The sequence below is a fragment of the Panulirus ornatus genome, chromosome 62 (assembly GCF_036320965.1).
Source record: "Panulirus ornatus isolate Po-2019 chromosome 62, ASM3632096v1, whole genome shotgun sequence".
Taxonomy (NCBI): Eukaryota; Metazoa; Arthropoda; class Malacostraca; order Decapoda; family Palinuridae; genus Panulirus; species Panulirus ornatus.
The window spans coordinates 11,971,434-11,987,583 of NC_092285.1; the positions used below are offsets into that span (position 1 = coordinate 11,971,434).

At 41.3% G+C, this 16,150-nt stretch overlaps 1 protein-coding gene across 1 annotated transcript in view; it reads left to right on the top strand.

The window, feature by feature from the left end:
- The first annotated feature begins 901 nt into the window (after window positions 1–901).
- The window catches only part of LOC139745755 (protein toll-like), a 37,357-nt gene continuing 22,108 nt past the window's right edge, over window positions 902–16,150 (top strand). Inside the window, exon 1 of the mRNA XM_071656277.1 lies at window positions 902–1,184. The gene's annotated coding sequence lies outside the window, so the exon portion shown is untranslated. The remainder of the gene's footprint in view (window positions 1,185–16,150) is intronic.

Genomic DNA, 16,150 nt, shown 5'->3' on the forward strand with positions numbered 1-16,150 from the left:
CACTTGCACGTCACGTCCGCTACTAATTAGTCTGCAGGCAAACGGTGAGTTGAATTTACCATAGTCTACCAAACTTTTTTTTATGTATAAAGTATAGAAACATTTACATGACACCCGTCGTAATTTTTATCAAAATTTATGCACGAATGGTAGTGTATTTTATCAGAATGAATAGGAAGAAAGTGGTAAAGGCTAAGAAAATGTTCCACTCAACTATTCTATATCAGACTTTCTTCTATTTGTGGGAGATTTGTATAAATACTAGAAATTAATGAGAAATGACAAAGAAGTAGCGGCACCACCGCACACCGACATGTAAGTTTGGCACAGTAAAATTGGGTGGAGCCTATAAGGTTATCTGAGTCGCCATGTTACATTAATTGTTATAATTTTGTTTTCCAGATTTTTCCTACTGCTTAAAAGGTTATCAAACTAACCTAAAGGGACGCCACATTATATGATGAAAATATCTTGTCTGAAACTAAATATATTTTAGTTTGCTGTATATTTACATACATCTGCCAGGTATGAGTGTACAAACTTTGATTATACAGCTGACCTGTTGGCGCAAAGCAGTGATTATTTATTATTTATATATTTCCTTCTTTTCAGTAAGATGTATGATGTGAATTCTCACGTTTATGATGAATAAAGTTGATGCATGACATGTTACTATTAACTTTAATGTGATATCCCAATCCTGACTTAAAAGCAGTTTTGCGTGTGATTACAAACATGTAGATTTATGTATGATCACTGTAGATACATAATCAAAATTCCATCACTCGTCTACCAACTATGTTCCACTGACAGTCATGTTAGTTGATAGTAATCTCAATAAAGGCAACGTGGTAACTCTGCGGTCGTCCGCCTAGAAACATTGGAGAATGGAAAGAGGTTCAGTGCTGGACCAACAGCTGAAGCGTAAAGGTGTCTTGTGATTTGTGCCTCGGGAATAATTTTTTTTTTTGAAACTTGTGGGATATTCCTGTGAACCCATATCGTCTATAGGCTTTTTGGGAATATTCAAAGAAAGTGACGAAGTTGTGGGAAGACTTGGTGAATGACAAGAACGTCAAACAAGTGTTTGGCCTTGAGGGAAGGTGGAAGTTCTCGTGTGCGAAGGGGAACCATTGTACTGCTGCTGCTGTTGCTTCTAGTGTGGTTGGTCACTTCATCATGAGGTTAGTGGCCCAAAAAATAATGAACATGTTTAGATTTACAGTGTGAATGTCTAAGTTGAATTAGACATTGAATGCCTAGCTATGTAGAACAGGTCTTGCATTGTTTGATAAAGTTCTTGCAGTTGCAATACCCTACGTAGGTAGTTTAGTGAATGTGTACGAGTTTTTTGAGTTTTGTTCTCACTGGTCTATGGTTAAATATGACTTGGAATAACCTTGGTGTCAGCGTCATTTCCTCTGAAATTGTGTAGGAAATGATCACGCGTGCTGGATTTCATGAGTAATTACGTTTTCTATGAATTTTCTTTTGTTCTAGCTTGATTCATAAAATTCAGAAGTCCTTGTTGTGTGGCATAACGTAAGTTTGTTGTTAGATAAGTCTGCTAGTTGTAGAATTTATTCCAATGTAATCAAGAATTTGGTTCATGTTGATTTTATATTGCTTAAGGCAAGATACGAATTATTTGCTGAAACTGGATTCCTTTATAGGAATTATTTGCTGAAACTGGACTCCTTTATAGGAATTATTCGCTGAAACTGGACTCCTTTATAGGAATTATTTGCTGAAACTGGACTTCTATATAGGAATTATTCGCTGAAACTGGACTCCTTTATAGGAATTATTCGCTGAAACTGGACTCCTTTATTTGTCCGGTAAGCCTCGGCAAATTTATTAAAAGAGTTTACCCTTATGCTTATCTTATGGGCAGTAGCCCAAAAGGATTGCAGAGGTTGCAAAGGGTTGTTGCTATCAAATGGAATGATACAAAGCTGAATTTATTGTAGATGTTTTATAACACGTAGTTTCATGTTAAGTTTTTCCGACTAAGTTTAAAAAAGTGGACACAGACTTAAGGTTTCATGTATCTTGTAATTAACAATAAGGTGTTTTGACATTTTTTGCCTATGTTGTTTAGCCCTATTTTTAAAAGACTCTATGTATTCTCATCCTATTACATAGTTTTCTAGTTTGTGTCCAGATCTTTGGCCACAAATTTATAATTAATATCTTCAGGTTGGCCAAAATGCTAATAGTACTTGTCACTTAGTCAAGTATTTTCATCTTTTAATCTGTAGATCTTATTAGTTTCTCCATACACAAGTTTTAATTTACACATTTCACTTTTGATGGAAAATATTTCTACTCGTGCTTATGCCAACTCGTCTTTGTGCTTCAAAGAGGTCTGTTAATTCCTTTCTAAGCACGATTTGCATTTCACATGCTTTAGTGTGTACAAGGATATCATCAGCATAACTAGTAGTGATATTTCTGGTTACCTGTAGAAGCAATTTCAGTAATGCATTGAATAGGCCAACCAACAAGGTAGGGGCTAAGTACTCCACTTGGGGGAGCGCCAAGTAACTTGTTACCTATTAGTTTACCTGAAGACGTGGTTTATATATATATATATATATATATATATATATATATATATATATATATATATATATATATATATATACCGAGTATATATGTAATCATAACGATCATATATTAAGAAGTATATAATTGTTAAGGGTGATTTTATTACGTTTGTACGAAAATCAAAGCGATAGACTTGGTATTATTAATGCGCTTTTATTTGAATCGGTCACCTTAGTTTTTTGTCATTATTTCTGGTTTGACGAAAGGAATAATACCTAAGAACACTATTTTCTTCAGTGATGTTGCTGCAGGTGAAGTAGAGTTGCACTGGCGGTAATCCATTGAATAATTCTCGTCCTTACTGATGTTGAAAAAAAAAAAAAGAAAATGCGGGTAGTTCCCCTAAGCCAGCATATCTTTGCCGTTAGATTCCCAGGGAAATATTGCTGTACGAGAAGCCATATTTTTTTTTCTTTTTTTTTACACTGCGTTTAGTGTCATTGTTATATGACATATTGCATATTTTGCAAGAACTACCAATTTCCATTCCACGATGTACCAAAAACGCTCTTGAATCGTACCTTTGCTTTATTATTGTTATTATTATTATTTATTATTATTATTATTATTATTATTATTATTATTATTAATTGTATCGTATTTGGCTTTCCATTAAAATCGATTGTAACTTCTAGCGTTCGATTCTGTCTGTATACGTAAGGGTTGAAGTGCCCTGTCGACGTTTTCTCTCATAACTTCATATTCGTATGTATTTGTTCACTTCGCTGAACATCCTATTTGACTATCCTAAAGTGTTCCTATTTATCTCGCGAAGTCCTTATCTCAAGAGCCGACCTTGGGTGTCCTGCGTTACCCCTTGCCCTTACCACAGTGATCTCTTTTGCTTCACTTCAGCCTCAACATGTCCACGCCGTGGGGTTTTTCCCTCTTCCAAAACAGATTTCATGGTCACCTCGTAGTCGGCAACACAAGTTTTTGTGCTGCTCGAGTCCAGACATCACACGGCCGGAGGGGAAATGTGGTCTGGGACAATTCATTTAGTCATGTAAAAAACGTCTCCACTCACATGTTGGGGAAAACCCTTCAGTCGTATTAAACATGGCTGCGGGTTAAGATTCTTAATGGGTTTATGTAGAAGTGCGTGACTAGGAAGATGGTTTTATATTAGGCGCAATTGCTTGTTCAGCTCATGAATGACATGAGACGACATCATGTACTCACACTGCCCTTTATGCTTTGAGATTTGAACATGTGTATGTTGCTGAATGTAGCAAAACCTGAATAGTTATAGAGGTAAAATAATCGTTATACGATCATGTAATTAGATCATTGATTAAAGATGTTGAATTTGATTCAAGTCAAAAAACCATGGTAAAGATTTTAATGCTATTTTATCTATATACAGTTGAAGATACAGCTCATGGTGTGAATCTAATTCCATTGTTAAGAAGGGAGGACGTTTTGCAACATATTGAAATAGATATTATATACTAACACTGCTACATGTTAAGTAAATGCAGGTCCAGATATGTTTTATCTGATGGCGCTAAAGGAGGCGAATAAGAGGTAGTTAAACCATTAGCTGCTCGTTCTAGTACGTCACTTGCTTCAAAAACGTCCCAGATGAATGAAAGGTTGCCAGTGTATCACTGATATTAAAAAAAGAATGTTAGATTACTGGAATTATCGTCTGTAGTTTTGGAACTAATGGAAACCCTTATACGCATGCAAAATTCATTGGAAGTTTGATAAAATTACATTCCACCCGAAGGAAGTTTGGGCCTGATATGAACCAAAGATTATGTACATGTATTATTTAAAGCCTTTAGATATAAACTCCTCACTTGGCTTGGAAGTAAATTAACTCGTCACACTTCATATGTGTGGGCAGGTTTGTGTTATATGTATGTATATTTAAAGTTGCTTTAGTTTACAGTAAGTTAGTACTTTTTTCTAAATTGGAGAAGTGAACCTGTGAAGTATACCTGGGTGTTTTACACTTTTGGCTGGTGATAAGACTTTCTACATGTTTCATTTACAAACATTGACCATTTTCGTCATTTAAGTTTGATACACACAAACTTTTATTTAGCATTTTAATAATTTTTGGCGTCGTAATGTTAAACGGTACTGTTCGTGTGGGATTGGATCGTGTAGGTAATGGTTAAACAACAATAGATATCAGAAATAACCAGGACCTCCTTACGTATGTAAAGTAAGGTAGAAAGTTGAGAAATATTATTCGTTAGGTGTAGTGTTTCGTGTGAAGTGAGCAGTGGGTCCCCTCATGTCTCTCAGACCTGTGTGGGAATATGGTTGTGGTGGCCGCTACGGGCATGGGTCTGCATTAACCAGGGTTTCTTATTGTGGTCGCCATTCTAGGGTTGCCTGTGTCCACAGAGGGTAAGGTTAGGTAGCCTGTGTGATGAGTGCTCAACCCCCCAGGGGTAGTAATTTTGTGTGTAGGTCATAAGGTGATGTAGGTCACAAACGCGTTGACCTAGAGGTTGTGGTATGTTTTCTGACCTCCATGTTGTACTAGGCTTTGCAATATCAATGGCTTCGACCACGACCTCACTTCTGAATAGTTTACATAGCTTCTGCCATCCGTAGTGAAGTGTATAATGAGATAAATACCAGTAAGTGAAGGAATATGATGAATAATGGTTCTTACTCGGTGTTTTAAGAGTAGATGTGAGCGAAGCTATGGATGGGGCCAGTGATCAGTCACACCTGACAGCTTTATATCAGAACGACTGTGAGTTCTTGTAGTTGTATGACACACTTTATAACAACCGATGAATCTACGCGAGTGATCTTGAAATGGCTTTAAAAAGAATTAATGGATTGAAGCGTACAAAACTTTATCATACTTGGTAGGTTCTTATGACGTGAGACACGAGAGATGGCATTACATGATGTACGTGAAGTACATAAGTGTGTGTGTGTGTGTCTGTGTAGTTGTGGTTAATGTGGACTGTGAATCAGTCTAGTGATTTTTCCAGAAGACATTTTTGTCTTTGTAATTGAAAAAGTTCCATATGCAGAATGTCAGAATTTTAATGTAATATTATTTTTACTGTTAGCTAGACCTTCAGCTGTGGTGTTTTATAACCTTGCAGAATTCCACAACACACCACAGACACAGCTTGTTGTGGGTGACGGACGTAAATGTTCCAGGAGAACACAACACAACAGACACAACTGGTTGTGGGTAACGGACGTAAATGTTCCAGGAGAACACAACACAACACAACAGACACAACTGGTTGTGGGTAACGGACGTAAATGTTCCAGGAGAACACAACACAACAGGTTGTGGGTGACGGACGCAGTGTTCCAAGAAGGTAACCTTGAGACTTGCGTCTTGCCCCGACACACGCTCACTCTAGGAAAATTTCCCATATGGAATGTTAAGTCATTACGATATTTGCCAAGGTTGACAGAATCATCTCGATATAGATTATTGATTCTACACATTTCTGTAGATATGAATAAACGTTTTAGAAGCAAGAGAAACGTACGAAACGTATTAACATCTGCTGGAGAGGGTGAAAATGTTATGGGTGCAAGATTTTGAAGTGACCTGGCCTGACCTGACGCTTGGGCGGAACGTAGGGTCATACTAGCAACACGACAGTTTTGTGACCAGGAACACTACAGTAGCGCGTAACATTGTGACCAGGAACACTACAGTAGCGCGTAACATTGTGGCCAGGAACACTACAGTAGCGCGTAACATTGTGGCCATTAACACTACAGTAGCGCGTAACATTGTGGCCAGGAACACTACAGTAGCCGTAACATTGTGGCCAGGAACACTACAGTAGCCGTAACATTGTGGCCAGGAACACTACAGTAGCCGTAACATTGTGACCAGGAACACTACAGTAGCGCGTAACATTGTGACCAGGAACACTACAGTAGCCGTAACATTGAGGCCAGGAACACTACAGTAACGCGTAACATTGTGGCCAGGAACACTACAGTAGCCGTAACATTGTGGCCAGGAACACTACAGTCGCGTAACATTGTGACCAGGAACACTACAGTAGCCGTAACATTGTGGCCAGGAACACTACAGTAGCCGTAACATTGTGGCCAGGAACACTACAGTAGCCGTAGCATTGTGGCCAGGAACACTACAGTAGCCGTAACATTGTGACCAAGAACACTACAGGAGCGCGTAACATTGTGACCAGGAACACTACAGTAGCCGTAACATTGTGACCAGGAACACTACAGTAGCCGTAACATTGTGACCAGGAACACTACAGTAGCGCGTAACATTGTGGCCAGGAACACTACAGTAGCGCGTAACATTGTGGCCAGGAACACTACAGTAGCCGTAACATTGTGGCCAGGAACACTACAGTAGCCGTAACATTGTGGCCAGGAACACTACAGTAGCGCGTAACATTGTGGCCAGGAACACTACAGTAGCGCGTAACATTGTGGCCAGGAACACTACAGTAACGCGTAACATTGTGGCCAGGAACACTACAGTAGCGCGTATCATTGTGGCCAGGAACACTACAGTAGCCGTAGCATTGTGGCCAGGAACACTACAGTAGCCGTAACATTGTGACCAGGAACACTACAGTAGCGCGTAACATTGTGGCCAGGAACACTACAGTAACCGTAGCATTGTGGCCAGGAACACTACAGTAGCAGTAACATTGTGACCAGGAACACTACAGTAGCGCGTATCATTGTGGCCAGGAACACTACAGTAGCCGTAGCATTGTGGCCAGGAACACTACAGTAGCCGTAGCATTGTGGCCAGGAACACTACAGTAGCCGTAACATTGTGACCAGGAACACTACAGTAGCGCGTAACATTGTGGCCAGGAACACTACAGTAGCCGTAGCATTGTGGCCAGGAACACTACAGTAGCCGTAACATTGTGACCAGGAACACTACAGTAGCGCGTATCATTGTGGCCAGGAACACTACAGTAGCGCGTAACATTGTGGCCAGGAACACTACAGTAGCGCGTAACATTGTGACCAGGAACACTACAGTAGCGCGTATCATTGTGGCCAGGAACACTACAGTAGCCGTAACATTGTGGCCAGGAACACTACAGTAGCGCGTAACATTGTGGCCAGGAACACTACAGTAGCCGTAGCATTGTGGCCAGGAACACTACAGTAGCCGTAACATTGTGACCAGGAACACTACAGTAGCGCGTAACATTGTGGCCAGGAACACTACAGTAGCCGTAGCATTGTGGCCAGGAACACTACAGTAGCGCGTAACATTGTGACCAGGAACACTACAGTAGCGCGTATCATTGTGGCCAGGAACACTACAGTAGCCGTAGCATTGTGGCCAGGAACACTACAGAAGCCGTAACATTGTGACCAGGAACACTACAGTAGCCGTAACATTGTGGCCAGGAACACTACAGTAGCTGTAACATTGTGGCCAGGAACACTACAGTAGCCGTAACATTGTGACCAGGAACACTACAATAGCGCGTAACATTGTGGCCAGGAACACTACAGAAGCCGTAACATTGTGGCCAGGAACACTACAGTAGCCGTAACATTGTGACCAGGAACACTACAGTAGCCGTAGCATTGTGGCCAGGAACACTACAGTAGCGCGTAACATTGTGGCCAGGAACACTACAGTAGCGCGTAACATTGTGGCCAGGAACACTACAGTAGCGCGTAACATTATGGCCAGGAACACTACAGTAGCGCGTAACATTGTGGCCAGGAACACTACAGTAGCGCGTAACATTGTGGCCAGGAACACTACAGTAGCGCGTAACATTGTGGCCAGGAACACTACAGTAGCGCGTAACATTAAGAAAGTGGTGATGTCTCTGCTTGTTCCATCCTGCCCCCAGGGAACACTCTGGAACGTAAATATTAATCGTGGGTCGTCTGCGGGTGGCGGCGACAGCAGCTTCCCCCATCTCGACTTTTTCACAAGAGGTCGAATGTCAGCTTGTCTCTGACGTCACCACCACCCTCCAGCTGGACAGACGTGGCTTAACCCCCCCCTAAACCCCCCCCCCCCCTCAGCTTACCCCCCCTTCCCCCCCTGGGGGGTCATTCTGCAGGTTTTCATATATATGGCTTTTGAGCCCGCCCCTCCCTCGCCCACCCCACCTCAAGAGAAAGTTATTCTCCATTGTTATATTGCAGTGAATGACCATGAATGTGAGGTATGTTTGTAGTTAAGAGGCAGTTAAGACACACACACACACACACACACACACACACACACACACACATGCAGTGGACTGGAGTGAGGCTACGCTACAGTCCTCTTGCTTTTTTTTCTAATGGAGAACAAGGGAGGGTTTAGCAGGGTGTGACGCCATGTCCACAAGTTGGGAATTTTAATGTCAGTACATCCTTCTTCAGCGCCAGCTACTGTCTTTGTCGCTGGGAATACGCTGTAAACCATAACTGTCTTGTAGGATTATTTTAATAAGAGATGATGGTGACTCATCTTACACCAGCGGAGATGAAATTGTGTTTTGAAATCCTCACGAACGTTTGTTTGTGTGTGTGTGTGTGTGTGTGTGTGTGTGTGTGTGTGTGTGTGTGTGTGTGTGTGATGTGGAGTAAAGTCTGCACAAGGAAGCACCAGGGAACTATACCCTTGAAGGTCATGTAGGAAATCCGTGTTGTTACAACCCTTCCTAGATCGCTTGGCAGGGCTCGCCTGCGTCTCATGTTGGTGGATGGGTTGAGCGTCATAATAATGTTGCCATTTCACCATTATTTATATATATTTTTCTAGGAGAAGAGGATGAGTAATGTAGCCAGTCATTCTATTACTAAATATTTAGGACAAATAACAGACTTAGGTAGTTTTTATTTTACCGTACGTACTAGAAAGGAATATGTTACGTTGTGTGTGTGTATGTGTGTGACCATCTTATAATTTAGTGACGTGTGTTGCCATACTGGCGATAGTTAGAAGACAGGTGTAATGGATCAATTGAAAGCAACCGTTGGGAGTCAATAGTGTTGTAAGTGATATTATTGGTTGACGTGGAACAATAACCCGGAGAAAGTGGATCTAGAGACAACATTCTAGACTTGTTCGCTGATTGCATTTTTGTATAGAGTCATAGACTTGTGTTTTCACAAAGTGCAGCGTTCATGGTAGGCAAAAGATACTTGGTCTGCAAAAAAGAAATGGGTAATGGACACCAGTGATTATATGTGAAAGATTGAGTAGTGGAATTGGGTACCATAAAGGCGCCAGTGTAATCGTGAGAGAGGAACTATAGGAACAGGTGGAATCTTAAACGAAACTGTTCCATTATAGGATCAGAAGTGAAGGGTTCCTGACATTAGGAGAAAATGGTTTTCATATATAAACAGCTCTGTGTCACCGTCTCATTATGTACATTTGATGCTCTTTGTAAAGGCTTTACTAGCAGGAATTGTGACGCTGGTATTATCCACACCAACTGGAAGTTCGAACGCGATTGGTTTTGCTTCTTTCTAATACATGAGTTGTATTTTAAGATTGCCCGGGTATTGTCCAGTCGGAATTGATGATCATTGCTATTTTTGTTGTATTTTGTACACACACCTCTTCGCCAAACGTAGCTGCTAGTTGGGAAAGGCTCATCTCTCTCTATGAGAGACGAAAACAGCCAACTGTCTTGTTAGCTGGAGCTCATGCAATAGAATGTATGTATGTTGAAGCTCTTGTTTATTCTCTGGCTTCCTGTCCAGATGTATATTTTCCCGTGGGATCTTGACTCCTCTGTATAAGAAGCAGGATTGAATTACTGTTGTTTTACCCTGGATGTTGTAGTTGTGATTTAGATGATCTGTGTATATATGGTCATTGGAGACGTAGGTGTAGCAAGCGCCTCATTCTCCGTTGCATTATGGTGAACGACTGCAAGCGCCGGAACATTGCTGACTTGCTCCTCCCTCACCAGTTCTCCCGCTCATACATTACACCTAGATGTATGTACGATATATCCTCCATGAGGATATGACAAGCCTCACTTGTATATGATCTGAGACGAGTATGATATGTACTGTAACCAAATTGTGGCATGTATTTACACAATATAACCCCCACCGACCTTAATTTCCATCTTTAGATTGTCTATCGTCCATCTGATCTGATGTCATGTAGACTTCCGAAAATTTGAGGTATATATCGAGTCCGTAGCTCTGCTCCCGTCCTTCTTGAGAGGGTGAAGATAACGTTACCTATTAACATGGATGTATCCATAGTAATTTTTAATCATAATGATGTAACAGTGTGTTTTATAGTTGGAGAGTTGCTATTGAACTAGATGATGTAGGAAGGTTGGCTATCTCAGTGCTCGCTGAAGGTAGAGCATGGATAAAGATATGATGTGTGTCTCCAGTGGGGGATGGAGTTACAAGAATTAAGTGATGTCATTGTTTTTAGCGGGCGAGTGAGTGAACGTTTAGCCTCATACAAAAGTAGCATTTGGAAATAAGGTAACGGGAATGTCATGTGGAACGTGGAACAGGTTATTATTGAAAGGGACATGAGCTAAGTTAGCAGTTCTTGTGATGAATTCCATTTTACCCGGTAGGGTAACGATTCACTATTTTGCGATAGCCAGTCTTGAGCTGGTTTGTTTTGATTATAAGAATTTTTAGGGGAATCATTACTTGATTAGAGATTTTAAGTCCTTACATCATGTGTTGGCGTGTTGGAAATACGTTCATATCTTGGCTTGCTGAACTGTGCCTGTTTGTGGAACTGTGAACCATCCCATGTTGCATGTAGTCGTCTTAGTGATGAGTGCGCGCCATACATAAACCCATCTATCACTATAATAGTTTCTCTGCCGGACGAGTGAAGGTCGAATCTTGGCATGTAATTGTAGTCGTTCACTCAGCCATTTCTAGACTACGTGAACGATTACTGTGCCTTTGGTGAGGTGCGATCAACACCTGTGGACGGTCGTAATACTTTTTTTTTTTTTTTTTGTAACAGACTTGTCGAATTACATTGGGTAGATCAGTTATATTTGGTCACCTGTTTAAAGTGTAGATTTGAGTGTGGATGCAGAAAGCCTACTCTCCATATACGAGCGTGGATACAGAAAGCCTATCCTCTATGGCTGTCTTTGAATTAACACCTATAGGAGTGCTCAAACTCTATATGTAACCTACACATAAACATGTATGGATGATACCCGTAAATGCCTGTTGTTGACCGTTGTTTACACGTACTATATAGCAGCTGAATATGATACTTATGAAGATGATTGTAGGAAAAAAATGGATATATTTGATCATGTCGGTCCTGTTTAGCTTGATACTCTGAATAACGCGACTTGGAAAAGTATATAATCATCCAGGTGCATGGCATGACCGAGGCAAGTGATACACAGAGGAAGTGAGACACATTAAGGTGGGGATATGCAGTAGGAGGACCACATCCGACCACGGTGTAAAAGTTGATGGCGGGGTGGCTGTCGAAGTCCGTCATTCTGTGGGAGTTTTGTGTGTCCCACGGTTCAACGTTGAGCTGTCTTGCTGTTTAGTTATTACCTCATCTTCCTGTACTTCCATAAACTTCACCGTGGTGTATATGTCATGTGTTGTTGCATTCCACTCTTGTGTTGGTATGTATATTACCTCCCCATTCCACTAAGTAGTGTTGACGACCACTCACATCAATTAATGGTTAGGATATGCCTCACCTGATACAAGATAATTCGACAAATTTAGTAACATTGTGATATCAGAGCTTAGGACTTTAGCTTGGGTGGTTTTGTTGCGTTCCTCCGTAATTGCGACATGTCAAGAAGTATTTATTCTCGAAAAAGAAATTATCTTTAATAGTACAAGATATAATTTCATACCAACAAAGATATTAGCAATACATTCACCATTCTTCTAAGTAACTTTACTGAGTATATCCTGTTAGTGTGAATCGGTATGGGCTTCACGTCAGCACTCTAGAACATCGTGCCAATAATGGAGTTGGGCAAAAGCCTATGATTAATGCCGGAGTATTTGAGTAAGTACAAGAAGGTGGGGAAGTTTGATGTGAGTGGTGGGTGGTGGTAGAGTGCCTGAGTGGTGTCAGTGACCGGTGGTGGGCGGACGCCGGTGGTGTGAGAGGCCCAGAACCCCGGTCATGGCTGCCGCGCCTCCCTCACCCCACCTCGGGGAAATATAAGTGTGTTAAGTGAGGAAAAAGTTCATCTGTGTGATCCGTCTGTGGTCATGATTAAAAAGGTCACTGGTCCACCCAGGGTGATGTGAACGTATGGAGGAAGTCTTGCGTTTGGTTTTATTGTTATCATGAACTTTTGAGCTGATAATAACCCCATGATTAATGAGTAATAATGATCTTATATGTTGTATATCATAACTCCACAACTGGTGTTATTCCTACCACTTACAACAGCAGTACTGCAGCCAGTTGAACTATCCGTATGTGGCAATGCTTCCTGTCGGACTGCATTGCGTGTGAGATAGGCTTTGCAACGTTGGCTATGTTAGAGCACAAATTATTTTTTTACGGCACAAATTATATATTTTTTAGAGCACAGATTATCTCTGGAACCGCGTTTACCATCACACAAGTGCATAGGTAAAGGGAAAATGATTGGAAGATGTGCTTGTAGTTGGGATTAATGACCATATGGCTAAGGTATGAGGTGAGGCCGTGGAGGTGGATGCTGTGTTACAACCTGACCGCCCCCTAGCAGTTCAAGGTCAGCTCAGTTAATGGAGAAGCCTCAACATGCAAAACTATGCCTCCCTGCCCGTGGCCGGCATAGTCTTTCTATATAATACTCATCCCCTGGTAATATACATTGCTCCTCGCACGGTAAGGGAAGTTAAGCAATAATGGGTCAGGTTAGTTCTGGGGTAAGTGACCCCATAACACGGGTCAAGTTAGTTCTGGGGTAGGTGACCCCATAGCACGGGTCAGGTTAGTTCTGGGGTAGGTGACTGCCTAGCACGGGTCAGGTTAGTTCTGGGGTAGGTGACTGCCTAGCACGGGTCAGGTTACTGGAGTAGGTGACCGCTTAGCCACACCAAATGTTTCCGTCCAACATTCCTTCCATCTTTGTGTCACCTCCTCGTCTTCCCTTGTCATTCCATTTTAACTTTATCTTTTATCTTCCCACCTTCTCCTACTTTGGGACTGCTTAGCCTATCACATCTTAAGAAGGTTGTTGGGCATCCATCCTCATCAACTCCATTTGTTCCGGAGCAGATTTCCGATTCTTTTCCCCCTACATAATCCTTCCAAAGTTCCTGGTTGCTTATGGTAAATTTTATTTCCACATTTGTATCGTTGTAATGTGAGTGCTAAGTACAGAGCAGTATCTGTTATGGGGAAATACCAATTTGGTATGGAGGATAGTTTTGCCGACATTTAAAGTGTTAGTTATATGAATCGTTTTTGCCGACATTTAAAGTGTAGTTATGTGAATCGTTTTTGCCGACATTTAAAGTGTTAGTTATGTGAATCGTTTTTGCCGACATTTAAAGTGTTAGAGTTATGTGAATCGTTTTTGCCGACATTTAAAATATTAGCTATGTGAATCGTTTTTGCCGACATTTAAAGTGTTAGAGTTATGTGAATCGTTTTTGCCGACATTTAAAGGGTTAGTTATGTGAATCGTTTTTGCCGACATTTAAAGTGTTACGAGTTTATGTGAATCGTTCATTAATAGACCTGGAGGAGCAAAATATATTCGTGGGTTACATTATAGAGCACAGGACCCACCTATTGAAACGAGAGGAGTTGAAATAGAGGATAAAGCTTGAGAAGAATATTACCATTTAATAGTGACGCAAGAGTAGGTATTACAAGGGAAAAGATGAAATGTTTGTATGGTATTATATGCCTTCATCATCTTCCTGCATCCTAATATTTCTGTAAAGATGATGGTGTAAGTCGAGGCTATTGTTTCTGTCCTTCAGCTACAGGAAACAGTACTTGTAGTGATGGACACATGCCCTATGTAGAAACTTGCCACCATATTTGTGAAGCTGACGTATTTATGTCGTATCTTTTATCAAAAATGTTGGCGATCAAAGTTATTCGTCTGCCTTTTTCCATGGCATTAGAAGTTTGGAGGAAGATTCCATGTCATCAAAAGTTAAACGTCCCTTGGGATGGTTCTAAATATATGTTTTAAACCTAGCAGGTTCTAACTATATGTTTTACTCGGTAAAAAGAATAATTATACATTACATTAAAAGTGAGGGACCGGTTTTGTTGAGAGAGTGTGACGAGAACTTTCCCTTCCGGCGTGAGACAACACTACACTGTCACCTCCAGTACCACACCTCGACACCACCAGTACCACGCCTCGACACCACAAGTAACACGCCTCGACACCTCCAATAACACGCCTCGACACCTCCAGTACCACGCCTCTACACCACCAGTCCACGCCTCGACACCAGTACCACGCCTCAACTCCTCCAGTGCCACGCCTCGCCTCAACTCCTCCAGTGCCACGCCTCACCTCCAGTACCACGCTTCAACACCTCCAGTACTGCAGATCAACGCCTTAAGGTTGGGGATTCTACTCCTTGAGTACGATATCTGGAGTCATTCTCAAGGGTGTGATATACTTGGAAATACGTGCCTGCTTTAGAAGTTAATTGGCCATACTGGTAGGGTTAAGTGGCCATACAAGAAAGGTCCCGTTCGCTTAATAAAGGGATTAAGTGGCTGTAGTGGAGGGATTAAGTGGCCTACTAGAGGGATTAATTGGTCGTGTTGGAGAGATTAAGTGGTCGTACTGGAGGGGTTAATTGGCTGTACTGGTGGAGTTAAGTGGCTGTACTAGAGGAGTTAAGTGTTCATATGGAAGGGTTGAATAGCCGTATTGTACGCCTGAGGTTCAGTGTTCTCAAGTTATACTAATGCGTTTGACACTAATTGAGAATGTCGTACTAATAATAAGTTGATTTTATACTTGTGTTAAGAATAAGATAACCAGGAAACGTTATTTTCCTTGTGATTCACACGAAGTTGGGCTGTGATGATGTCTCGGTAGTGTGTGTGTGTGTCCACTTGGTATGTGGTGTAGGTGTTGTACTATCGTAGTGTTAGGCCCTTACAAACACCCACTGGTTCACCTTAAATCCTTCACCACCTTCAGATAACACACCGTTACCCCAAGACGTCCCCAGGTACTACATTCTTCATCCATCACTAACTGTAGACAGCACCATGTACAACATAAGGCAGGAACTTCGTCATATTTATAAAGGATAGACTTGTTATGTGGCAGAATAGTGGCTCAACGTGACACCGTTAATATTACTGTCATCCACCCCCTTCACTTCAACACCTGCCGGATATAATATCCGCCTCAACTTCTCCTCTAGTAAAACAATCGCTCATCTTAATACAAGATGTCAACTGACATCATTTTTTTTTATATCTAAATACAAGATGTCAACTGACCTTATTTTTTATGTCTATTTTTCCTTCTTAGAGTTAATCATATTTGATACATCCTCCGTTTCATGTTTCGGATTATAACTGCATTTATGATCGAGTTCTCTTATAGGAGTATGGGCGATAAATGAACTGCCTGACAGTTTTTTTAAAAGC